Source organism: Sus scrofa, chromosome 15 (genome assembly GCF_054392235.1).
Source record: "Sus scrofa isolate SSC_HxYL_T2T_F1_AM1 chromosome 15, Sscrofa_HxYL_maternal_Yorkshire_Landrace_v2.0, whole genome shotgun sequence".
NCBI lineage: Eukaryota > Metazoa > Chordata > Mammalia > Artiodactyla > Suidae > Sus > Sus scrofa.
The window spans coordinates 34,782,570-34,809,588 of NC_139397.1; the positions used below are offsets into that span (position 1 = coordinate 34,782,570).

The 27,019-nt window shown below is 37.6% G+C and overlaps 1 protein-coding gene across 2 annotated transcripts in view; it reads left to right on the forward strand.

The window, feature by feature from the left end:
* Positions 1–27,019, forward strand: part of DPP10 (dipeptidyl peptidase like 10) — a 1,405,335-nt gene that overhangs the window by 143,296 nt on the left and 1,235,020 nt on the right. The gene's annotated exons all lie outside the window — the stretch shown is intronic.

Below are 27,019 nucleotides of genomic sequence, written 5' to 3' on the forward strand. Positions count from 1 at the left end.
ATATGCATTTAAGCTTCTTCCATGTCTTTTCATTACTTGATAGCTCATTTCTTTTTGGAATAACAACCATTATATGAAAATACCACAACTTATTTATTTATTCGCCTCTGGAAGGACATCTTGCTAGCTTTCAGGTTTTGACAATTATGAATAAAGCTTCTCTAAACATCTAAGTGCAGGTTTTGTGTGGACATTTTTTTCCCATTCATTTGATAAATACCAATGAGCACAATTGTGGGATCATATGGTAAGACTGCCAAACTGTCTTACAAAGTGGCAGCACCAGTTTGCATTCCCACCAGCAATGAATGAGAGTTCCTGTCAGTGTGGGTATTGTCAGTGCTCTAGATTGTGACCATTCTAATAAATGTGTCATGGTATCTCAGTGTTTTAATTTGCAATTTCCTGATGATACATGGTATGGAACATCTTCGCATGTTTATTTACCATCTATATATCTTTGATGAGATGTGTGTGTAGATCTTTGACCCATTTTTAAATCAGGTTTTCATTTTCATATTGTCAAGATTTGGTATCTATACACTTTTTAATGTTTAACTCATAGTTTTCAATCATGGCTGTATAATGGCATAACCTCTAGAACTTTCAAATAATGAAGGTCTGACTTACCTACCTCCTTACTCTACATCATTGTGTCTCAAACTTTGCAAACCACAGAATCATTGGGAGATCTATTGTTACCCAGATTGCTGGGTTCCACCTCCAGAATTTCCCATTTAGTAGACTGGCATGGGCCTGAGAATCTGCATTTTTAGCAAGTTCCCAGATGACAGTACAACACTTGAAGAACCATTGCTCTAGGTCAAGCAAATTAGTTCTGAGGATTCTGACTGGGGAGAGACATTTTTGAAACTCTTAGTAGTTGATTCTTCTGTGTAGACAGTGTCAAGATCCACTAGAAGATTGACGTTTCAGGCCCTTCTCTATTTAGTATAGATTAAGTAAATTTCTTCAGCCTCTTCTTTCTCTGTATTACCCTATGTTAACATTGAATTTTATGTATTATTTATAAGAACTTGTTTAAGTGCATGTGTTTGTAGGCATAATTTGAAATTTTTTTTTCTAGGTTAGTTTTCAAAAAGATGTTTATTTCTTGCTATATTATATGCTTTTATTTTTGTTATTAGACCTCTACCAGATGGACCATGATGTCTGGGTTACAGCATTTTGGTCTTTTATATTATTCTTCCCAAAGTTTAACTTTAGAAGGTAAAACAACAATTTTTAATCAGTTTTACTCTTATCCTTTTCAATAAAACTTTGTCATTAAAACATTTGGATACAAACAAAATTCAAGAAAGGATCATAGATTTACCCACAGGGTTACAATCTATTTATTAAACACAATAAAATATGTGTATATTCAGATTTTAAAATGAATTTAGGTCTTCCTAACCTAAAATGTAGATGAGTCTTCCTCTTTCGAAAATTTAAAATCAACCTCTTTCAGAGAAATCTGGGGATGTTTAAATGAACCCTTGACTTCTTAAACTGGACTTATCTGAGGTAGCTGTTGATAATATTAAAAATGGGATTATTACACCATAACTCTTTGAGTCCTTTCACTGGAAGAGGAAATTATTTGCTATTTTAAATAAATCCAAAACAACAGATATGAAAAGCTGAAAAAAGTCTATTTTCCCTTGTATAAGATAACATATTTCAAGAGATGATGAGATACGGAGTAACCTCTAGCTAGCATTTGCTTCCCTTCGCATGGATGTTCAGATCTTAAGAATCACTGTTTCATATAATTCACCTTCTTTTTTTAGGTTTTTATTTTATCCCACTAGAACTTTTTTTGAAAACAAATATATTATTCTGAAGTGCACATATATATAAAAATCCTTGTGTGCTAAGACCTTAAGATATTTGTCTGGTATAAATAGAATTAGGGCAAGTGCGAAACAAAAAGAAAGAAGGCGATCACAAAGGATTTAAATGAATATTCCTTATTTATTTACTTTGAAAAGCATTAAGTTGCCACCTTTGCACTCCCAGTTACTATTCTGAGTGTGCCTTTGCTTCTTTTGCACAGTAACTTTGATTTTGCTTTGAGACAAACACTGAAAAGGAAACATACAATGTGAGTATATGTGTGCCAGCACATGTGCAAGTGCTTGCATGTGTGTTTTCTTTTCTGGTTAACAAAAAGAATTCACAGGTAAATGTATGCCTGTTAAGCCCAACTTAAATGTAGAAATAACTGATGGGTAAACTTCTGTGCTCACAGTTGGCAATCTAAGGTCATGTGATACTTTTTGATTTTAATTGAAAGGTCACTTTTGAATACCTACAATAGGTAGCAAGTGATTTATGTAGAGAGACCATGTTGGAACTTGTTGTGACCTGACAAATGTCAGTCTCAGGCTTTATCCCTAGACATGAAGAGCAATTTGTTTTTGTAAATGAAAAATGGGAGTTGAGAGGAAGGTTGAAAGAGTGTAGACTAGAACCCTGGCCCCAGAGTGAAGACTTGAAGGTTTATGGGATATGGGAGATTCTAGACCTCAATGTGAATCATGGTAAAAGCTCCTCAGGGGCAAGCATTTGGACTGTGCAGAAAAACCCTCAGCCTTAGAGTGTGAACAACAGAACTTGTATTGGTTTCCTATTGTTGTGTAACAAATACCACAGCTTAAGCTGCTTAAAACAATGTGCATTTAAGAGCTCACAGTCTGAGTTCTTTATTCAGAGTATAACAAGGCTAAAATCAGGATATTGGCAGAAAAGGAAGCTCTGAAAAAGAGACCACATCCAACCCCATTCAGGGTTTGACGAAATCTAGTTTCTCAGGGTTGGAGGACTTACTTCTGCTGTTCCCTGCTGGCTGTCATTGGGGCTGCTCTCAGCTTCTAGATGGTTCCTGCCTTGTATACCCTTTGTCTTTTACCTTCCTCTCCCTCCTACTGAATCTTTCATTGTCTTAATTTCTTTGATTTACTTTTCTCTGACCACTAGACTCAGACTTACAGGTCTCATGTGATTAGTCTGGCATCACTCAGATAATCTTTCAATCTTAAAGTCAAACATTTGGGGCCTTTAGTTTTATCTGAAATATCCCCTCACAGCAACACCTCAATTAGTATTAACTGAACCCCTGGGAGTAGGTGTAGGTACATCCGGAGCCAGAAATTTGGGGAACCATTTAGAAATCTGCCTATCACTAACCTGTAAGTTCAAACTCAAATGAGAAGCAACCCTGTCAAGTGGCAGTCATCCAGATCAGCAAAGCACCACTGCAGAGTGATTTATGAACAGATAGAAAATTATAGCATTTCAATAGCAACATGGTGTACTAGAGACAAAGGCAGTAATTCACCAACAGAACTGGTTTTCTCTTTGCTTGGTGTTCTTTTAAAGTCTGAACACTTTGGGAAAGAGTATGCCTTCAACAATTGGTGGAAAATCAAATTCAATAGGACCTTAAGAGGCGACACTGGGCTTCCTGCCAAAAGGACACATTAAAAACTTGAAAATGATGTGATTCTAATTGTCGTGAAAATACATACAGGAGGTCATAGTATTTAGATTTTTTTTTATTAACTTGCTATAAGATCTTTCCCCACATCCACACTTGATACTTGGTGAATAATCTGTAGGAGACAACCAAGGACAATAATTAAGAACATAAGGAGTTCCCATCATGGTGCAGCGGAAATGAATCTGACTAGGAACCATAAGGCTGTAGGTTCGATCTCTGGCCTCGCTCAGTGGGTTAAGGATCTGGTGTGTAGATCGCATACATGGCTTGGATCTGGCATTGCTATGGCTCTGGCATAGGCCATCAGCAACAGCTCTGATTAGACCTCTAACCTGGGAACCTCCATATGCCACAGGTGCGGCCCTGAAAAGACAAAAGACAAAAAAAAAAAAAAAAAAAAAAAAGAACATAATGAGGCTTGAAATCTCCCCTTCACTTCTTGCTCACTGAAAGATTTAGGTAAATTAGTCCGAAGGCTTAGTTTTCTTGTGTATAAATTGGGAAACAAAGCTACACTGGCTATGTAAAGTAGTTATGAATAGTAAATAAAATATAACATATATAACAGACTTCAGTTAAGTTCTGGTTAAATGTTCTCTAAGTTTGGTATAATCTATCTAGTTATTAAGCTACATAGGTCTTTGGCCATTTTTCGAACTGATTTTCCATTGTAGAGAATACAGCCCAAGTTGACTCATTCATTTCCTCTCCATTTGTTCATTCAATTATCCAATCCATTTTTGTCAAATTGCAAACTAAGTAATGGAGATACCACTTTAAATGAAAAAGAAATCCCTAGTCCTTGAGGTGTTTACAATCTAGAGATTCTAAAGGGAATCATTTGTGCTCTTGCCTGACTCCATTCCCACTCATATTTAAAGAAAAACTTAGAATAAGAGGCAGTTTTAAAATAGAGCAATAAAGCAGTTTTCTCCCTCCTTCAAAACACCATTAAGCTCTTAGAGTTTAGGGACATTATTTTACACATTTTTGATTCCACCAGAATTTGGCATGGTGGGAAAATATGTACTTAGTGAATTGATTTAAACTAAAAGTATTAGAAATAATTAGAAACTGGTATGGGCAAATACTGTTGTCTTTAGCAAACTAAGCGATAGTATTTGCCCATACCAGTGTCTAATGATTAAATATCATTTTAACTAAGAAACAAATTGATTTATTGCATCAAGATTATGGGCCTAAATACAAGTCAGAATGAAGCAGCATGTACTGCAATATATGCTTCTATGTAAAGCGGCTAAACAAGGTCTCAGGTGTTTTACAAGCTGTGCTATTTTAGCACAAATAACATACTGCTGTCTTTACCCATTCCTTCTAAAACAATGTGTTTCTACTTTTGTCTCATTTACAGAACAAACAAAAATCCTGATTTGTTGAGCCAGTAAATAAGATCCATTTTTAAGATAAGGCTGATAAACCACCCTAGCAAAATAATTGGAGAGGATGGCAGATATTAATATACAAAGATGTTGCTCACAAACTCATTAAAAACGTTTGTGGAAAATTGTAACTTTCCTACCAGACTAGCCAAAGACACATTGTTGGGAATTCCCATTGTGGCAGAGTGAAGACAAATCTGACTAGTATCCATAAGGATGTGGGTTTGATCTTTGGCCTCACTCAGTGGGTTGGGGATCCAGTGTTGCCATGAGCTGTGGTGTAGATCTCAAACATGGCTTGGATCACATATTGCTGTGGTTTGGGCCAGGGGCTACAGCTCTGATTTGACCCCTAGTCTGGGAAGTTCCAAATACCTCTGGTGTGGCCCTAAAAAGAAAAAAAAAAAGGGCACATGTTAGGTATAGTTAAGTCACAAAATGGCATATTAGGTATCTTTGCACATGTTTATTGTTGCTCTTTTTTCTTCTCTTCTCTTGTTCTCTCCTCTTGTGGTTTGATGGCTATCTTTAGTGTTGTATTTGAGTTGATTTTTCTTATTTGTTTGTGTATCAATTGTAGATGTTTGGTTTGCAGTTATTCTGAAGTTTCGATATGAGTTTCTCTCTCTCTCTCTAGATATATATATATATATATATATATATACACACACACATATATATATACACACACACACACACACACATATATATATATATACACAAGATTGTTTTAAGTTGTTGGTCTCTTAATTGCAAGTGCATCTCCAGTGTCCTGCATTTGTACCCTCCTCTTCTCACGATTTATGATTTTGGTGGTATAATTGTGTGTGGATGATTTCCTATCTTTACTGTATATGTACCTTTACTGGTGAGCCTTGTCACTTGTGGTATTTTTGTTTCTGATTGTGGCCTTTTCTTTTCTGCCTAGAGAAGTTCCTTTAGTATTTGTTGTAAAGTTGGTTAGTGTTACTGAATTCTCTTAGCTTTTGCTTATCTGTGAGGGTTTTCATTTCTCCTTCAAATCTGAATGAGAGCCTTGCTGGGTCAAGGAATCTTGTCTTGGTTGGAGGTTTTTTCCTTTCATTGTGTTAAGTGTATCATGCCACTCCCTTCTGGCCTGCAGAGTTTCTGTGAAAATCTGCCAATAACCTTATTGGGGTTCCCTTGTATGTTATTTGTTTCTTTTCCCTAGCTGCTTTCCGTATTTTCTCTTTGTCTTTAATTTTGATCAGTTTGATTAATATGTGTCTCAGTGTATTCCTTCTTGGGTTTATTCTATATGGTACTTGTTGTGCTTCCTGGGTTTGAGTGAGTGGTTCCTTTCTGATGTTAGGGAAGTTTTCAGCTGTTACATCTTGGAATATTTTTTCTGTCCCTTTCTCTCTCTCTTCTCCTTCTGGCACCCCTATAATATGGATGCTGGTGTGTTTAACATTGTCCAAGAGTTCTCTGAGACTCTCTTCATTTGTTTTCAGTCTTTTTCCTCTTTTATGTTCCACATCAGTGATTTCCACTAACCTATCCTCCACCTCGCTTATTCATTCTTCTGACTCCTGTATTCTGCTGTTAGCTACTTCTAGTGAATTTTTTATTTTGGTTATTGTATTTTGCATCTCTTCTTGTTTGAGTTTTATATCTTGTATCTCTTTGCTCAGTGTTTCCTATAAATTATCCGTCTTTGCCTCCAGTTTATTTCCAATGTCTTGCATTATCTTAAGCATCAAGAGTCTAAAGTCTTTTTCCTAGAGGCTGAGAATCTACTGATCACTTAGCTGATTTTCTGGGTTTTTTTCTTTCTCCCTCATCTGAGTTATAGTTTTCTGTCTTTTCATTTTTATAGTTATAGTTCTCTGTCTTTTCATTTTTATTTTAAAGGTGTGGTGATCTTTTTATAGATAATAGAGTTGTAGCCTCTCTTACTTCTGGTGTCTTCCCCCCTTGTGGATGAAGTTGGTATGAGGTCTTGCAGTAGGCTTCCTGCTTGGAGGGACTGATGCCTTCCCACTGGTAGGTGGAGCTGATTCCTATCCCTCTGGTGGGTGGGGCTTTGTCCCTGGGTGAAATTAGAGGCTGCTGTGTGCTTGGGGGGGGGGTGTCTTTAGGCAGCCTGTTTACTGATGTGCAGGCTTGTGATCCAACGTGGATTGTTGTTTGGCCTGGGGCCTCTCAGCACTGATGAGTGGTGCTACATTTTACCAAAATGGCCACCTCCAGAGGTAGACACACTGATAAATATTTCCAAGAGCCTTTCTTCCAATTCCCTTCCCCCACAACAAGCCAGCCACATTCATCCCTGTTTTCCCAGGAGGTCCTCCAAGAACTGCAGTCAGGTCTGACCCAGATTCCTATGGAGACTTTGCTTTGCCCTGGGACCCAGTGCACGTGAAAGTCTGTGTGCGCCTTTTAAGAATGGGGTCTCCATTTCCCCCAGTCCCATGGAGCTCCTGTGCACAAGCCCCACTGACCTTCAATTCCAGATGCTCCAGGGGCTCTTTCTCCCAATGCCAGATTCCCCCTGCATGGTGACTTGATGTGGGGCTCAGAGCCCTCATTCCTATAGGTGAGTCTCTCTGATACAGTTACATTCCAGTCTGTGGGCCTTCCCACCCAGGAGGTATGGGGTTGCTTATATCACATAATCGCCCCTCTTACCTCTTGATGTGGCCTCATCTTTGTCTTCTGGAGTAGGATATTTTTTATTAAGGTTCTGGTCCATTTGGTTGAAGATTGCTCAGCATTTACTTGTAAATTTGGTTGTTTTTAGGAGAGAAGTTGAGCTCCAGTCCTACTATTCCACCATCTTAATCCCATCCTGCACATGTTTATGAAAACAATTTTATTGGTATAGTGAAAAACATGATATAATTTTAAGTGAAAATAAAAGAAAAATACAAAATGCGTGTAACATTTTCAATTATCGGAGTTCCCGTCGTGGCGCAGTGGTTAACGAATCCGACTAGGAACCATGAGGTCGCGGGTTTGGTTCCTGCCCTTGCTCAGTGGGTTAACGATCCGGCGTTGCCGTGAGCTGTGGTGTAGGTTGCAGACGCGGCTCGGATCCCGCGTTGCTGTGGCTCTGGCGTAGGCCAGTGGCTATAGCTCCGATTCAACCCCTAGCCTGGGAACCTCCATATGCCGCGGAAGCGGCCCAAGAGATAGCAACAACAACAACAACAACAAGACAAAAAAAAATAAAAAAAAACATTTTCAATTATCATAATAATATTTTAAGACTTTTTTCTAAATAAAGAAAATATCAGTTATTTTATTGCCGTCAAACATCACTTTGGAAGAACAATTGGTGTAGTGGTTGGTTGCATTGTGGTACCATTTGAAGTATATTGTCTCTATAACCATCTGGCTGAGAGCAGAAATGGACCAGTTAGGGATTTCTGTTGTTGATTGTTGTACACTCAACATCCAATCCAGCTCTTTCTATTATATTTACCTATTCCATAGAAGTAGGAAATCTAAAACTCACATTTCCCATTCTCCCTTGAAGCTATGCCTCTGAATGTGAATTTGATTCTAACAGTTAGATATACACCTCTGCTGTTTGGAAGTAAGGCAGAGGTCATTTCTCTGCTTCTTTTGGCTGTTTAAAGAAACTGGAGATGTAAAATTTTATAGTATCCCTTACTTGTGAGCTTTCTGTAAATTTTGTGGGTTTTAAGGGAAGTGGCAGTTTCTTCATCCAGGCATCCCTATATGTTTTTTCTATTTTATTTTATTTATTTTATCTTATTCTATTCTATTTTATTTTATTACTTTTTTTTGCTTTTTAGGGCCACACCTGTGACATATGGAAGTTCCCAGGCTAAGGGTCGAATCAGAGCTGTAGCTGAAGGCAATAGCAACATGGGATCCAAACTGCTTCTGGGACCTATACCACAGATTGTGGCAATGAACAGATACTTAAGCCACTGAGCAAGGCCAGGTATTGAACCCATATCCTCATGGATATTAGTTGGGTTTGTTACCACTAAGCCACAATGGGAACTCCCCTCTTTATAAGTTTAAATCCAAATGGTGTCTTGTAGCAGAGGAAAGCCCCACAACTAGGTTTGTTCTGTGAAGTACTGGATGGTTCCCGAAGGCCCAGCTCATAGAATGATCCCGCCTGATACCGCAGCCTTACTCTAAATACCCGAAACTCTTTGTTAACTCCCTTTCAACTGAAGTACCAAGAGTGATGTCTGTTTTCTGTCCTAAGTCAAATGAGGACAAACAAAAGTACAATGTGAATTCTACAATAAATGGGAAACTTTTATAATTGTAAGCAACATTATTGATTAGGTTTTGGCATACATACATTTTCAGCTCTTCCCATAAGAAGGTACTAATGTTAGGTATGTAAATCTATGGGTAGGAGGGATAGGTGGAGAATGTGCTTGAGGATGATGTAACTGCACTTACTACAGACTCTAAAAGAAATTTCTATTGATCAGACTAATATATTATATTCAAGGTGTCTTCTGATGACAGTTTTCAAACATAAAATTATATTAAAAAATTAAGTATATATTCTGGAATGTTGATGCTTTAGCCAGACACCCCTTCTCTTCCTCTGTTTCAGTCTACTTTCAGACTATTGCTCTCCAGTCACCTTGGTCCAGGTTGCAAAACACGTGAGTCTCACTAAGGTTGGAGAGGCCCTGAAACTCTAGATAGTCAGGAATACCATCTTCTTTTTAACTCAGGTCAACAAGCATTTATTAGATACCTACTGGGTATCCAATAGATGTTAAATACCTGATGATGATTAGGATGTGATTCTAACTCTTTTTTTTTCTTTTTATAGCTGCTTCTATGGCATATGGAAGTTCCCAGTGTAGGAGTCAAGTTGAAGCTGCAGCTGCAGGCCTACCCCACAGCCACAGCAATGTGGGATCTGAGCCATGTCTGCAACCTACTCTGCAGCTTGTGGCAATGCCAGATCCTTAACCCACTGAGCAAGGCCAGGTATCAAACTTGCATCCTCATGGATACTAGTTGGGTTGTTAACCCATTGAGCTACAACAGGAAATCCTGATTTTAACTCTTTTTTTAAAATTTTTATTTATTTATTTTTTCCCACTGTAGAGCATGGGGACCAAGTTACACATTCACATATACAAAATTTTTCCTCCCATTGTCGTGTTGTGATGTAAGTATCTCGACATAGTTCTCAGTGCTACATAGCAGTATCTCATTGTAAATCCATTCCAAGAGCAATAGTTTGCATCCGTTGACCCCAAGCTCCCAAATCCCTCCCACTCACTCCCCCTACTTCCAGGCAACCACAAGTCTATTCACCAAGTCCATTATTTTCTTTTCTGTGGAAAGGTTCCTTTGTGCTGTATATTAGATTCCAGATATAAATGGTATTATATGATATTTGTTTTTCTCTTTCTGACTTACTTCACTCAGTATGTGTCTCTTGTTCCATCCATGTTGCTGCAAATGGCATTATGGCATGCTTTTTTATGGCTGAGTAGTATTGCATTGTGTATATATACTACATCTTCCTAATCCAATTATCTGTTAATGGACATTTGGGTTGTTTCTATTGTGAATAGAGCTGCAATGAACATGCGGGTTCATGTGTCTTTTTTAAGGGGAGTTTTGTCTGGATATATGCCCAAGAGTGGGCTTGCTGGGTCATATGGTAGTTCTATGGATAGTTTTCTAAGGTACCCCCATACTGATTTCCATAGTGGTTGTACCAGCTTACATTCCCACCAACAGTGCAGGAGGGTTCCCTTTTCTCCACACCTCCTCCAGCATTTGTTATTTGTGGACTTATTAATGATGGCCATTCTGACTGGTGTGAGGTGCTATCTCATGGTAGTTTTGATCTGCATTTCTCTAATAATCAGGGATGTTGAGCATTTTTTTCATGTGCTTGTTGGCCATCTGTATATCTTCCTTGGAGAAATAAATGTCTATTCAGGTCTTTTGTCCATTTTTCCATTGGGTGGTTGGCTTTTTTGCTTTTGAGTTGTGTAAGTTGCTTGTATATTCTAGAGATTGAGCCCTTGTCAGTTGCATCATTTGAAACTGTTTTCTCCCATTCTGTAAATTGTCTTTTTGTCTTCTTTTTGGTTTCCTTTGCTGTGCAAAAGCTTGTCAGTTTGATTAGGTCCCATTGGTTTATTTTTGATTTTATTTCTGTTGCTTTGGGAGATTTACCTGAGAAAATATTTATAAGGGTGATGTCAGAGAATGTTTTGCCTATGTTCTCTTCCAGGAGTATGATGGTGTCTTGTCTTATATTTGAGTCTTTCAGCCATTTTGAGTTTATTTTTGTGCATAGTGTGAGGGTGTGTTCTAGTTTCATTGCTTTGCATGTTGCTGTCCAGGTTGCCCAGTAATGCTTGCTGAATAGACTTTCTTTTCCCATTTGATATTCTTGCCTCCTTTGTTGAAGATTAATTGACCATAGGGGTCTGGGATTATTTCTGGGTTCTCTATCCTGTTCCATTGGTCTGTCTGTCTGTTTTGGTACCGGTACCATACTGTCTTAATGACTGTGGCTTTGTAATATTGCCTGAAGTCTGGAAGAGTTATGCTTCCTGCTTGGTTTTTGTTCCTCAGCATTGCTTTGGCAATTCCGGGTCTTTTGTGGTTCCATATAAATTTTTGGATTATTTGTTCTAGTTCTGTGAAAAATGTCATGGGTAATTTGATAGGGATTGCGTTGAATCTGTAGATTGCTTTGGGTAGTATGGCCATGTTTATAATATTAATTTTTCCAACCCAGGAACATGGAGTATCTTTCCATTTCTTTACATCTTCTTTAACTTCCTTGATTAATGTTTTATGGTTCTCATCATATAAGTCTTTCACCTCCTTGGTCAGGTGTATTCCCAGGTATTTGATTTTTTGGGGTGCAATATTAAAAAATATTGTATTTTTGTATTCCTTTTCTAATATTTCACTGTTAGTATGCAGAAATGTGACTGATTTATGAGTGTTAATCTTATATCCTGCTACTTTGCTGAATTTGTTAGTCAGTTCACATGGTTTTGGGGTGGAGTCTTTAGGGTTTTCTATGTATAGTATCATGTCATCTGCATACAATGACAGTTTTACTTCTTCTCTTCCAATTTGGATGCCTTTTATTTCTTTTGTTTGTCTGATTGCTGTGGCTAGGACTTCCAATACTATGTGGAATAGCAGTGGTGAGAGTGGGCATCCCTGTCTTATTCCAGATTTTAGTAGGAAGGCTTTCAGCTTTTCTCCATTGAGTATTATATTTGCTGTGGGTTCGTCATAAATGGCTTTGATCATGTTAAAAAATGTTCCCTCTATACCCACATTTGTGAGAGTTTTTATCATGAATGGATGTTGGACTTTGTCAAATGCTTTTTCTGCATCTATGGAGAGGATCATGTGGTTTTTGACTTTTCTTTTAATATCATGTATGATGTTAATTGATTTATGTATGTTGACCCATCCTTGTGAATATAAGACAAGACACCATCAAACTCCTGGAAGAGAACATAGGCAAAAATTCTCAGACATCAACCTTACAAATTCTTTCTCAAATGCTTTCTCAGGTCAGTCTCCCAAAGAAACATAAATAAAAGCAAAAGTATACCAATGGGACCTAATCAAACTGACAAGATTTTGCATAGCAAAGGAAACCAAAAATAAAACAAAAAGACAACTTACAGAATGGGAGAAAACAGTTTCAAATGATGCAACTGACAATGGCTTAATCTCTAGAATATACAAGCAACTTATACAACTCAAAGCAAAAAAGCCAACAATCCAATGGAAAAATGGACAAAAGACCTGAATAGACATTTCTCCAAGGCCAACAAACACATGAAAAATGCTCAACTTCCCTTATTATTAGAGAAATGCAAATGAAAACTTCCATGAGATACTACCTCACAGCATTCAGAATGGCCATCATTAATAAGTCCACAAATAACAAATGCTGGAGGGGTGTGGAGAAAAGGGAACCCTCCTGCACTGTTGGTGGGAATGTAAGCTGGTACAACCACTATGGAAATCAGTATGGGGGTACCTTAGAAAACTATCCGTAGAACTACCATATGACCCAGCAACCCCACTCTTGGGCATATATCCAGACAAAACTCCCCTTAAAAAAGACACATGCACCTACATGTTTATTGCAGCTCTATTCAGAATAGCCAAGACATGGAATTAACCCAAATGTCCATTGACGGATGTTTGGATTAGGAAGATGTGGTATATATGCAAATGGAGCACTACTCAGCCATAAAAAGAACAAAATAATGCCACTTGCAGCAGCATGGATGCAAATAGAGACTCTCACCCTGAGTGAAGTAAGTCAGAATGAGAAAGACAAATACCATATGATATCACATATCTGGAATATAATATGAGGCACAAAGGAACCTTTCCACAGAAAAGAAAACAATGCACTTGGAGAATAGACTTGTGGTTGCCATGCAGAAAGGGGAGGGAGTGGGGTGGATTGGGAGTTTGGGGTAAATAGATGCAGAATGTTGCCTTCAGGATGGATTAGCAATGGAATACTGTTGTGTAGCATTGAGAACTCTGTCTAGTCACTTATGATGGAACATGTAATATGAGAAAAAAGAATGTATACATGTAAGTGTAACTGAGTCACCATGCTGTTCAGTAGAAAAATATATACACATAATTAAGAGATATAAATAAATAAACAAAAATATTATAAAGATTTTTCTGTTGAGTAGATTAAATTTTTACCCAACATTCCAGTTGCATAAATGATGGAAATTTGGTTCCTTTCATGAATACCACTTCCTCTAAGGTCCCCTTGGCCACAGTCTCCACTCTTCTGCAGTACTAGTATTTTCAAGCAAGGGGAAAATATTTATATCCTCAAGGAAACCACATATTTATGTCCTTTTGAAATTCATGGCACTCAAGTCAATCTACTGTTCCCCTCTATGTCTCTGTCATCCATCCATATCTCAGGTACTACTCAATACTTAGAGAAGAATTTACAACTTGGGATATGATCCCCCTTTCCATCTCAATTCCTATTATGAATTTTCGCTACTTCAGTATCTTTGCATGCAACTCATACATTATAGTAATTGGAGATTTTACCAAAGGAAAATGATTCTTCTGTCTTTGGGAGTACAAGAAAGTTTCAAGGAAGATATGTCACTCTGTTCTTGCAAAGGTAAACAAAACTGTAATGATCAAAACTGGGGTCTATAGAGCTTTACTTGATAGATGTAAATTGGTATAGCCACTATGGAAAATAGTATGGCACTTCCACGGAAAACTAAATATGGGACTAAGATCCAGCAATCCCACTTCTCAGCATATATTCAGACAAAACTTTAATTCAAGATAGTAATGAGATACTGCTGTGTAGCACTGGAAACTATGTCTAGTCACTTATGATGGAGCATGATAATGTGCAAAATAGAATGTGTACATGTATGTATAACTGGGTCACCATTCTGTACAGTATGAAAAAGTTGTATTGGGGAAATAACTATTAAAAAATAATAGTAAATCTGGAATTACAGAAAAATAAAGCTATATACAACCTTATGTTTATTGCAGCACTAGTCACAATAGTCAAGACATGGAAACAACCTAAATGTCCATTGATAGATGAATGGATTATGAAGATGTGGCATATGTATAAGATGGAATACTACCATATAGGCCATAAAAAAGAACAAAATCATGACTTTTGCAGCAACATAGATAAAAATATAGATTCTTATACTAAGCGAAGTAAGACAGAAAGAAAGACAACTACCATGTGCTATCACTTACATGTAGAATATAAAATATGGCACAAATGAACCTATCTACAAAATAGAAACAGACTCACAGACATAGAGAACAGCCTTGCGGTTGTCAAGATGTTAGTAGATGCAAACTATACATTTAGAATGGATAAGCAATGAGGTCCTACTGTACAGCACAGGTAACTATATCCAGTTTCTTGGGAATAACATGATGGAAGATAATACAAGAAAAAGAATGTGTATATATGTAAGACTGGGTCACTATGCTGTAGAGAAGAAATTGACACAACACTGTAAACCAACTATACTCTAATAAAAATAAAATAAAAAATAAAAATGAGTTGATAAGCTTACAAAAAAACCCCAGCACTTATCATGGCACAATGTAAAAGGAATGACAGAAGAGCACAGAAACCTGTGTGATTGAATTCTAGATGATAACAAAAGAATATGATATGGGGCTAAGAGAGCTGCCTTGTTTCTACATTTTGGAAAATCTTGTTTTGATATCCAGAGGAGGAATTCCGTTGGCAGTGGGAAGGAAAGGGTTGGCAATGTCTGAGAAGAGAAATAATATTATCAAACTCTGCTTTCCTTTCTGTAGGATGGGAAAGAAGATAAAAGGATAAATCCTTTTGTTTACAGACCAACATATGGCTAAGATTGTCTATGGATATGGAGCATAAAGAAGTAAGAGCACAGTGTCTATAACTGTATCTTTTTTTTTCCTTTCTTTGTTTTAATCGCTGCATCTGCAGCATATGGAAGTTCCCAGACTAGGGGTTGAATCAGTGCCGCAGCTGCTGGCCTACACCACAGTCACAGCAACACGGTATTTGAGCTGCATCTGCCACCTACACCATACCTTGTGGCAAAGCCGGATCCTAAACCCATTGAGCGAGGTCAGGGATTGAACCTGCATCCTCACGGACACACTATATCAGGTTTTTATAACCCACTGATCTGTAACAGGAACTCCTATAACTGGATCTTAAGGAATGCTATAAAACTGAATAGGCTTGGGTAAGTATTCAAAAGCACTTGGGAAGGAGTGGCTGGAGAAGAGGGGAAACCAGGAAAATACTTTGTATGCGCAAGAGATAAAGTGAGTATGCTTTAGGTAGGAAAAGGTCAACAGTGCTAAATGCAGACAAGAATTCAACAAGATGTGGACTAGAGCGTAACTATCAGCTTTAGAAGCATAGGGGTCAGTTAGTCAGACAATGAGACCACTTAACCAACATCAAATGCTATCACTTATGTGGAATCTTATAAAAGGACACAAGGAACTTTGCAGAACAGATATGACTCACAGACTTTGAAAAACTTATGGTTTCCAAATGAGACAGGTTGGGGGGTGGGGGGATGCACTGAGCATTTGAGATGGAAATGATATAAATTTGGTTGTGATGACTGTTGTACAACTATAAATGTAATATATTGAGTAATTAAAAAAAAGAAACATAAGGGTCATTAATGGTTTTAGCCAGTTATTTGCTTATTTGTTTGCAGGCCAAATCTAGGTTATATTTGGTTGAGGGTACTGCTTTGACATGGGAGAAATTTAAGGTTTTTTTTTTTTTGATCTTTTTGCCATTTCTAGGGCTGCACTCGAGGCATATGGAGGTTCCCAGGCTAGGGGTGTAATCAGAGCTGTAGCTGTCAGCCTACGCCAGAGCCACAGCAATGCAGGATCTGAGCTGCGTCTGCAACCTACACCACAGCACACGGCAATGCTGGATCCTTAACCCACTGAGCAAGGCCAGGTATCGAACCCGCAACCTCATGGTTCCTAGTCAGATTCATTAACCACTGAGCCACGACGGGAACTCTGAAGGGGGATTTTGTAATAAGTATTATTGGTAATAATTAGGGGGCAGGCCTCAATTCAAATGCTGATTCTCAAATGACTATTAGTGATTCAATTTCTCCAAATCTTAATTTCCTCACAGTGGATAAGGAAATTAAAAAAAAGGGGTTTGAATACAAAATAAGTGAGATTTATAAGAGAATTTTTGGATGAAAAATGCTTTACCTATGTTTGGCCTAAGTCCTCAAAAATATTGACAACTATAATAGTATTTGAATTTGGAAAGTGGTGAAATATTGGAGGAAGGGGTAACAACTATAAAAATAACTTAATAGTTTTGTTTTGACTGAGAATAAAGCTGCCATTAAGATGAATGGGGGAGTCAGGAGAGGATAATGTGGCTTAACGGAGAAAATGAGTTTGATTTGTAATTTTTCTCGTTTGTAAAAATTGAGATAAAATAGACACACCATAAAATGCACAGATATTTTGCAGTTATACAGGTTTTGGCAAATGCTTGCATTTATGTAATTCAAAACCCTTAAAAATAGAGACTTCTGCTGCTTAAGAAAGTTCCCTCAACTTCCTTTGCAAGCAATTTTTTCTATCACCAAGCCCAGAGGCAACTACTGTTTGATTTCTATAACCACAGATTATTTTTTCCTATTCTAAAATTTCTGGAGTCAGACAGCGCATACTTTTTTGTACTGGCTTCTTTCAACATAAAGATTTTGGGGATTTATCTAGGCAGTTTTGTGTACTGGTAGTTTTTCTTTTTTATTGTTTGATTTAAATATATTGAACATACCATAGGTATTTTGTTTGCTGTTTTTAAATCTATCTCCGTGTACATGGACATTTTTCTTTTTTTGATTTCCAGTTTTAGGTTACTGTGAATAAAGCATCCATGAACATTCTTGTACTAGGCTTGCTTTGTAAGAAATCTTTTGTGCTATAGCACATAACTCAGATTTTCTTTATAGAAACTGTTGGAAACTTTTTCAAAACAGTTAACCACTTTGGAAAGACTTGGCTGATACTATAGAAGATCTATTCATTAATTCATTCAGTATTTACTACATAACTGTAGGTGCCTGGCACTGCAATAGATATCATTATAGGTGGGAACATGGTTCCTCCCTTCATGGAATTTAGACATTAGTTACTATGTTCTTATATGTTAATTTGACGGTTTTGTTGGTGCCACCAAGAATCCTAATGAACCAACTTAGGTTCCTGATTTTTAGACCAAAGCTTCTGATAGATGCCTCTGTTTCTTATACTTGATATTCCGTAATCTCACAATCTTATTGTTTTTTCTGTGAGGAGTTAGAATGGAGATAGAATTCTATAAATGCCATAGTTCTCTGTATATAGCCTTACACTTGTTGTATCCTTCTGTTTTAAAAATACTGGAGAGAAGGTGGATCTTAGCAGAGTGTGGTATTCCATACGTATAATACTGTAGATTCCATTTCAAGTTTTATTTATTTATTTATTTGTGTCTTTTGTCTTTTTAGGGCCACACCTGCGGCATATGGATATTCCCAGGCTAGGGGTCTAATTGGAGCTGTTGCTGCCAGCCTACACCATAGCCACAGCAATGCCAGATCTGAGCTGCATCTGCGACCTACATCACAGCTCATGGCAATGCTGGATCCTTAACCCACTGAGCGAGGCCAGGGATCAAACCTGCAACTTCATGGTTCCTAGTCAGATTTGTTTCCACTGCACCACAATGGGAACTCCCCATTTCAAGTTTTAATGATAGTATGAGCATTGTATTGAGAGACAGCCAGTAACATCACAATAACATCCATTTCTTTAAATAAGTCTGCTGCAGTGCTGAAATAACTTTAGTTTTATTGCTTTTAAACTTCATGAAGGCTGGGTTAAGCTTTTGGCTATGTAACATCTGAGAAATACAGACCTCATTTCACCTGTTCCATACTACAGCTGGAGTTTTATTTGGAAAATTGATGAGGGTTTTAAGTTCTGAACTTGTGTTGATTCTAATGTGAATAAATGCTATCATTACTTCATAGCTGGGAGTGCCACTAATCCAGACCTTAAAATTAAGGGTTATCTTGTTGATTGGGGGAAAATTAAGGCAATCAACTTTCAAGGCTTTAATAAATGAGATTGAGCACTTAAAAATCATTTTCAATCTGGCTTTAAAAGTAGATGACTAGAAAATCGATAGCAGTAATACATGCCCATGGAAACAGAATGGGCTATATTTATTTTTAAGGATGATTTCTTGTGCTGTTTGGGCTGAGTTTATTAATATGGAGCTTAAAGGTAATCATATAACATACTGAGCATATTTTAATAGGAGAATACAGACTGTATGTTTGGTAGTAGTTGATATAAAGTAGAGCTATAAAAAGTTGAATTTCCAAAAAAAAAAAAACTATGATATAGGTTCAGTGAATCTAATGCATATTCATGAAATCAAAGATTTTTCTAGGAAGCTAGAGACACAAAGGACACAGTCCTTTGCCTCTGTATAATACTTGTGTGTGTATACACGTGTCTGTGATTTGCATGTGTGTGTGTAGGGGTTATTAAACTATAGAATATTAGTGATTTGACCTTAGAAACTATCTAAGCTCTTGTCCAGTGCTGGAATAGACATTCTTTCTTCTCTAACCATTAAGATTACAGCTCACATTTATTGAGTTTTATTGTGTGCCAGAGAAATGCTGTATTGCGTGCATGAAGTAGGTTCTCAATACATGTTTATGAATTAACTTTGTGTTATTCCATTCTGTGTGTCCAGCAGTCTTCTGAAAAAAATCAGATGACTTGGGATGCATTTTGAACTGTTAACCACAGAAGTCAAATATGTACTCTCATACACATTTCAGGACATAGATTATTCAATTTCTTGGATATAGAGTGGTCTATGTGAGAATAATTTGTAACATTATTTCCTACATCTACATGTGCTCAGGAACACAAATCTTGTCACTCCAAGACAATGTTTCCAGTGATTTTTATTGCTGTTGCTTGTTCTTAAATTTGAGGCAGATCTGTAAGGTACTTCAGACACAATATAAAAAATTGACATTTGGAATTTGGAGTTGATTCCAATAAAATTTTCAACACTAATCTGATGCATATTTAATGAGCTACATAAGTATTAGTGTACTATATGGAAAAGATGAAAAAAAGTGTCAGAATAGTATGTTCTAGATAATCCTTATGGTCTGTTTTGCCATCCTCAGCTCTGGGGGCCTGGGCATAGTAGCCACATGAGTCCTGAGCCAGACATATTTCTGCTGAAAGTGTAATCATAGTCATAGTAATAACGGAATTATTCTCATTTATTTCAAGTTTACTACATACCAGATCCTATACTACATACTTAGCATCCATATATCTCACTTTACTTTAATAAACACCTAGTTAGCTGCAATTTTCAGATTAAAACACTTAAGGCTAAAGACTTGAAAATTAGGGCAACATAACTACTGGAAAGAACATATGATTTGGAAGCAGATACGCTTAGTCAGGCACCAGTTTCAAGTCATGATTTAACACATTCTATGTGATCTTGAGAAAATTATTTAACCTATATGCATCCCATTTATTTTTTTTATTAAAGTATAGTTCATTTACAATGTTCCTTCAATTTCTGCTATATAGCAAAGTGACCCAGCCACCCATACACACCCATTTTTTTTCCCATCTTGCATTAGGTTCTTACCCAAGAGACTGGATACAGTTCTCTGTGCTTTACAACAGGACCCCATCACCCATCTATTCCAAATAACAATCTGCATCTACCAACCCCAAACTACCCATTAGTCCCCATCTCTATCCTCTCCCACCCTGGCAAACACATGTCTTCCCTCCATGTCCATGATCTATTTCTGTTTTGTGCCATATTTTAGATTCCATATGTAAGTGATATATGGTGTTTATCTTTCTCTTTCTGACTTCTTACTTCAGTTAGAGTTCTAGTTGCATCCATGTCACTGCAAATGACATTATTTCGTTCTTTTTTATGGCTGAGTAGTATTCCATTGTGTGTATGTACCACATCTTAATCCATTCATCTGTTGATGGACATTTAGGTTGTTTTCATGTCATGGCTATTGTGAATAGTTCTGCGGTGAACATATAGGTGCATGTATCTTTTTTTCATGAAAGTTTTGTGTGGATATATGCCTTAAAGTATATAGAAGAATTGTTACTGCTTCCCCATTATGATCATTCACTATGTATATAAAACCGCAAACATAGTACCTAGGACATAGGAGGGCATTTACAAGTATTGGTCCCTTCCTTCTTCCATTCCTGGGACCATCTTCATAACTGCAGTTAATATTGACCTGGGCAGTGTTCACTCTGCCTTCAGTGAAGAAAATAGGAGCAGTGACCAATGATTCTCTATATTAGCTTAGAATAATTAAGCTCAGTGTGGTTAAGTAACCATATTAGGGAAATTTGTTGGGAAGACTTAGACTAGAACACAGATTCTTTTCTATCTTGAAGGAGCACCCTGTAGAATCAACTTAATGTCCTAAAAGTCAGTTCATGGAAAGAGTCATAATAGATAGGCAGTCTCAGTCCAATTACAGACAGTCCTTGCTTTTATGATGCCCTGTAGCTGTAGTAAACCCAGCTGAGTTGTAACCAAGGGAGTCACTGCCATAGTAGTGTTTGGGGGCTTAAGCTAGATTAGTCAGGATGGCCAACTATTCTAAGATAGCAAAGTCAAATGATAAGTGCAAACTTGCACAAATTATCAAGACCCAAGAAACTGTATCTAGCCATCAAATCAAAATTCATGAGTGAGGAGAAAGGCCGATGAACTCAAGTTATAACAAGATGGGTGTATTCAGAAGTGAAACAGCCAATGATCAGAGTCAAAAACAAAGACAGAGATCCAGTTGTTTTGCCAAGAACTGGGCTTGGATCTCCACTTTTCATATCTAAGCATAGCCTGTTATAACAGAGATTTTCCTCTCTTGTTTGAATGTAAGTTGTCTAGTAAGTGGATGGCTTGTCTGTTTCAAATCCACTGTTTATCATGAATAAGGCTTAACTCTTCCAGGTTTCATTCAGTTTCTCACAAATGTTGAAATAACCATTTGGGCAGGAGAGTTAGTTTTATAGAGACATTCTACTATAAAAGATATTTAGTATTCAATAAAGCTTGCAGTCCTTTACTTTAATGTTGTATCTTGATATATTGATTCAGGTCTCATTGGAAATCTGAGACACTCGTTCCATGATCTATGCACTTAATAAACCTTTAAATAATGAAACAGGCTATACTTGAAGGGCCAGCTGTCTTTGTTTCTGTTTTATGCTTGCACTTTTATGAGCTTGATGATTAGGACTCAGACCGGCCCTTGGCAACATTGTGGAGTTAGCAAAGGTCTTTCCAGCTCTCTCTTGACATCTTTCTTAGCCCGCTTGCTACATGTAAATGCTTTCTTCAGCTTTCTGGTGCTCTCATGCTACTAGGTTTTAGTATCTGCCTCCTCCCTAAAGGAATTGCCTGCCCCAAGGCCATTTCATATACCATACCATGCAACAATATTTTGGTAGTCATTTGTTAAGCTTTTGAATTTTCATTTCTTATAAAGGAAAATCTCATCCTTTAACTCATGTATTTGGACCAATCTAGGATATCGTGAATGGAAGTAGAGATCTGAAAGAGAAGAACATAGATGCAAGGCGAGCGGTTTCCCAGAAAGACTTTTGTACATATAATTGGAACCAAACCCTCTCATCAGCAGCACAGTGGGAAGCCTAACCTTTGTCATGTACTTTTCCTCTTTACATACCTTTCAGGAGGCATGTTACATATTATAAATTCTGTCCCTTTTGAAAGGAGTTTTTGATGTTCATTTAAACCTAGACTCTCTTATCTAAGTGTCTTGGCTGGGAAGGATGCCAAATGTTATCAAGTAATTAAGACTTAATCTGGCTAAGGAACTACATCAGTGTAATTTGTTGGAAAGATGGGATGATAATCTACAAATGTTGAGAATGGCCATGGGCTGTATGTTTCCCAGCTCAAAACATCCAAAAGAAGTGGACCTGAAATGCAAGGAATCATAATAGCTCTGGAGTAGCCTTGACAGGATGATGGAAACATCAGAATAAAAGATTCTATGGATAGTTTTGGTAATGAAGTCTTTTAATTTAAAGCCTCTTTCTTAGAAGATTAATCTTATAAATTTTGTCTTTCCTTCAAAATACAGGTACTCTAAGATGGGTCAAATAAAGAACAGAGTTCTTAGTAGCTTTTATGGAGGAGGCAGAATACCCCGGGGAATGATAGGTCCAAGAGGTACCCAGCCGTCCAAGCTGGAAGCAGAAGATAGCAAAAGGGAAAGGCAAAATGGGGTCCAAAGAATTACCTATTGTTCCTGTTTTGATGGATGAATACAGGTGAGGGAAAAACAATTTGTATGCATGCATATGTGCTTGTGTGACATGAGGGAACATGGGTTATAATGGGCTGGACTTAGTTATGAATCCTGCCTGTTTCTGTAAAACTGTTCATCCATGAGCCTTAAAGCTTACACCTGATGATAAGAAATTCCATATTCATGCAACCCCCCCTTGTATACATTTCTTAGTGTTGTCATCATTCATTCTCTTGCTGAGTTTACTGTCTCTATGAGCTTCCCTTCATCATACCACCCTATTAGTCAATAAATTCCTCTAGAGCACTTGATGAGCCAAGAACTTTGACAGGCACTGGGAGTGTACATGAGCAAGGCACAGTCTATTAAGTGAGGTAGGCCATTCTTATACACATCAGCCTTGAGGGGGGAAATGTCTTTACTTCTTTGTCTTGTGTTTTATTCTTACTGAAAGGATGCTATAATGCTGTGATTTTTTTTGATTTTAATTCTTTCTAGAGACTTCCAAACTCCTCCTAAGTGATTTGGACACAGTACCTTTCTGAGTACCGTCTCAACCCATAAACTATCTATCATTGTATTTTCCTTCAGGGAAGAATTCTGTATACTGATTCAAGAATTAATTTAGGACCTTACTCTGATAGTTTATGGATACACAAGCCTAAGAGCTTTTCATGTCCTCACAAAGTCTCCATCCATTGTCCACATCGTGAGGTTCTCAGCCATCTATGAAAATAGCACCATCTCCCCTAAAACCCTGGTCAGTACATTAAAACTGTCCAAATACAAGTATCGACTGGCTCTAAAGGAGCTGGCTTGTAGGGGAATATAAGTGAGGTGATAGACCTTATCTGTAGTGAGTTACAATCTTTTGAGCAAACATTTAAGAAACCATAGACTGATAGAGATTTACCAGGCAGTTTAGATAATTAGTGCCATTTAAATCCTTACTCAAAGCAGTCATATGTATCACTAACATATGCAGCAGAGATATGTTCCCCAAATTCAGAAAAAAATGAAAAAAGCAATAGCAGCAACCATAAATGATGGCCAGAGAAGATAAGTGTAGGAGAGGGCTTAGAAAAGGTAATGAGAATGATATACAACTGTATTTTGCAGCGTGAGAAACACAAATTAGGATATATGATGATAACCCTTGAAGATTTATTGAATTCTATTTATTACACATTTCTATGAACTATATAGTTTTATCTCCACATCAATTCTAAGAAATAAACATAATGTGTCTTAGCATAAGGTGACCCAGAATGTAGAATTGAAGAGATTTTATGGACCATTATTTTAACTGAGAATAGAACTCTGGGGACAAGAGAAAGAATGCAAGAAAATGAAGCAGAGAAGGAAGAGCCAAAATGAGCATGCTTTATTAAGCTGGTCGTGACTGATTGTTTTTATTTATCCAGATTGCTTGATCAACAGTACAGTCTGCCCAAGAAGCTATCTAACTTGTGTCTTAGAGCTTTCTTCAAAGGGGAAAAAGGAGGATGAATTTACCTATGGCTTGTGTCTCTCTTGCTGGAGATTATCTTCATGGCCTTAAAATCCTCCTCCAATAGTCACTCCAATTGTCTATGCACCAGAGAAATGGCCGCCAGGAAGAAAGTGTCAGTGTGGCAGGTAAGATGCCCACTGAGCTGGCGGGAGTGGGACTTATAAGCTTGTGCCCATGTGACATTGTCCTGACACCAATCAGGGATGGTTGGGCCAAGACAGGGGAGGCCAGGAGGACTTGAAAGGATGTAAAAGTGCTATCTAGTTCCTTAGTGTTCTGCATTTTATAGCTGAAAAAAATTGAGGCTCAGAAATCCAGATATATTGTCCAAAGTGATAGGAAGAAAATATTAACACAGAAAAATTCTCAACTACTCTATCTAAACTCCCAATTAACCAATTACCAGTAGATAAGAACCCCTCCCCCTTTGAAAACTTTCACAAATTAATGCATGAGAAAACATAGACTAAAATTTCAGGGTATTCAAAAAGAATATCAGGAAACCCACAAACGAGGAACCCCAAATTATTATGGGACAATGGGAAGTAAGAGGCATTTCTAACCTGGAAAACATTCAGCTTGGACAATTGCACCCTCTCATCCCAAATGCCTTTGATGCATTAGACATCTGAGCTGCGTGTTGACATTCTTCTTCTTTTTTTGTCTTTTTAGGGCCTCACTTGAGGCATGTGGAAGTTCCAGGGCAAGGGGTCGAATCACAGCTGCTGGCCTATGCCACAGGCACAGCAATATGGGATCTGAACAACGTCTGTGATCTACACCACAGCTCAGTCACTGCAATGCTGGATCCTTAACCCACTGAGCAAGGCCAGGGATCGAACCCATGTCCTCATGGATACTTAAGCAGGTTTGTTACTGCTGAGCCACAATAGGAACTCCAACATGTTGACATTCTTAAATGTGCTTGACTGTGTTCCAGAAGAAAGGGAAGGCAATGCTCATACTAGTTTACAACCTGCTTTGTGCCAGAGTCTTTACTAAGTATTTCACATGAACAGCACTGCAAGATAGGTAATAGTATCTCCATTTTGCAGATGATAACACAACACTGAGGCTCACATAGAGAAAAGAGTGTTCTTTTCTTTCCCACATTGTCCCTTGGGTATAGACAACATTTGCATATCTGGATTTTCATCTGTATTTGCCTTCTATATTCATGTTCTAGAGGAGGGATGGTAAACTTTGGTCAGCCATCAAAATAATTTAAGAAACTTCTTAAAATTATAGATCTCCAACCCACCTCAAACCTGCTGCATTGGACCTTCCATAGCTGGGGGATGAGATATCTGAACTGTGACCATATTTCACTGAAATTTGATGGATAGCCAAGGTTGACACTCAGAAGGGCAAATTGCCAAGAGCGAATGTGTTCTTAAACTGCATGAAATAAATATGCAATGTTCATAACAGAGATTCTGAGTAGAGATAACCCTGTTCTTTGTACAAATTGTATCAGAAGTATTTTATATTTGGAGTAGCTTATTTCAAGGGTCTGGTTAGGAAAGAAATTGTGCAGGGGATTAGGGACTGTATTCAGTTGTCTCAAGACAAAGCAAGACACAGCCCAAAGGCTGGCAGTTGAGGAAGCTGGTAAGGGCAGTTTCTCCGGTACATGAAACCGATCAACCAACCGACCAACCAACCAACCAACTAACCAACATGCAGACAAGCTAACAGTGTCTCCCGGCTGGGTCTCTATGTTCTTGGCAGTGAAGAGTCTGCAGAGTGTTTAGAACAGACTCTGCTCTTTCTGCCCTACAGAATCCCTGCCCAGCCTCGCCAGCAGCACTTGGGTTGTGTCTCTGCCTTCACTGCTTAATCCACAGCTCCCCACAGTTTACTACCGCTCTCCCTCACACGCAGACTGTTTTTTCACAGGGAAGCTATTTCCTGATATGGGGCACTGAGTAATCTTAATCAGATACAATCTCCGGACCACACAATTGCACTCCTCCTGCAGCCTCAGGTATAATTACGAAGGCCGTCCCAGCCCCCAAGTGGAAGTGGGAACTGGAGTGTCCTTGCTTTGACAGGCATGTGCAAGTTTTAATTATCTGCTCATCCAGGATTTAATTTTTTTTTTCTATTTTGTTATAAAGAGCTGAGAAAGATGGCGACCTGAGTTCTTGCACATATAGGGAAGGGAATTGGTTGACAACATTGTCTACACTTCAGTCACTGTTACCTTGCCCCTTATTTTTTCCTCTGTAATTGTTTTACTCCATAATAATACATACAGAAAATATAGAAATGCATAAAGATGAACAATTGATGGCCCCGCAGTTTAGATAAAACTTCTATTAATATTTTATATATTTTTAGCTAATAATCTTATTCATTCACAAACACAAAATATTTAAGGTTATATTACAGCAGTTTTATATTCTGATTTTCTTTGTCTATACCACATTATGAGAAAATATGTATTCATGTTGTTGAAAACATTTAAAAAATAACTTTTCTAATAGTTTTATAATATTTCATGATTTGGTCTTATCCTCATTTATTTTACTTTATTTTCTTATTGTTGGATATATAAATTATTCCCCATCCTTTGCTAATACCTTATAAATCAGAGAATCACCCAAGATATTGATCAGTTCCTACATGTAGACAACTTAATGACCATGCAGTGTAAGGA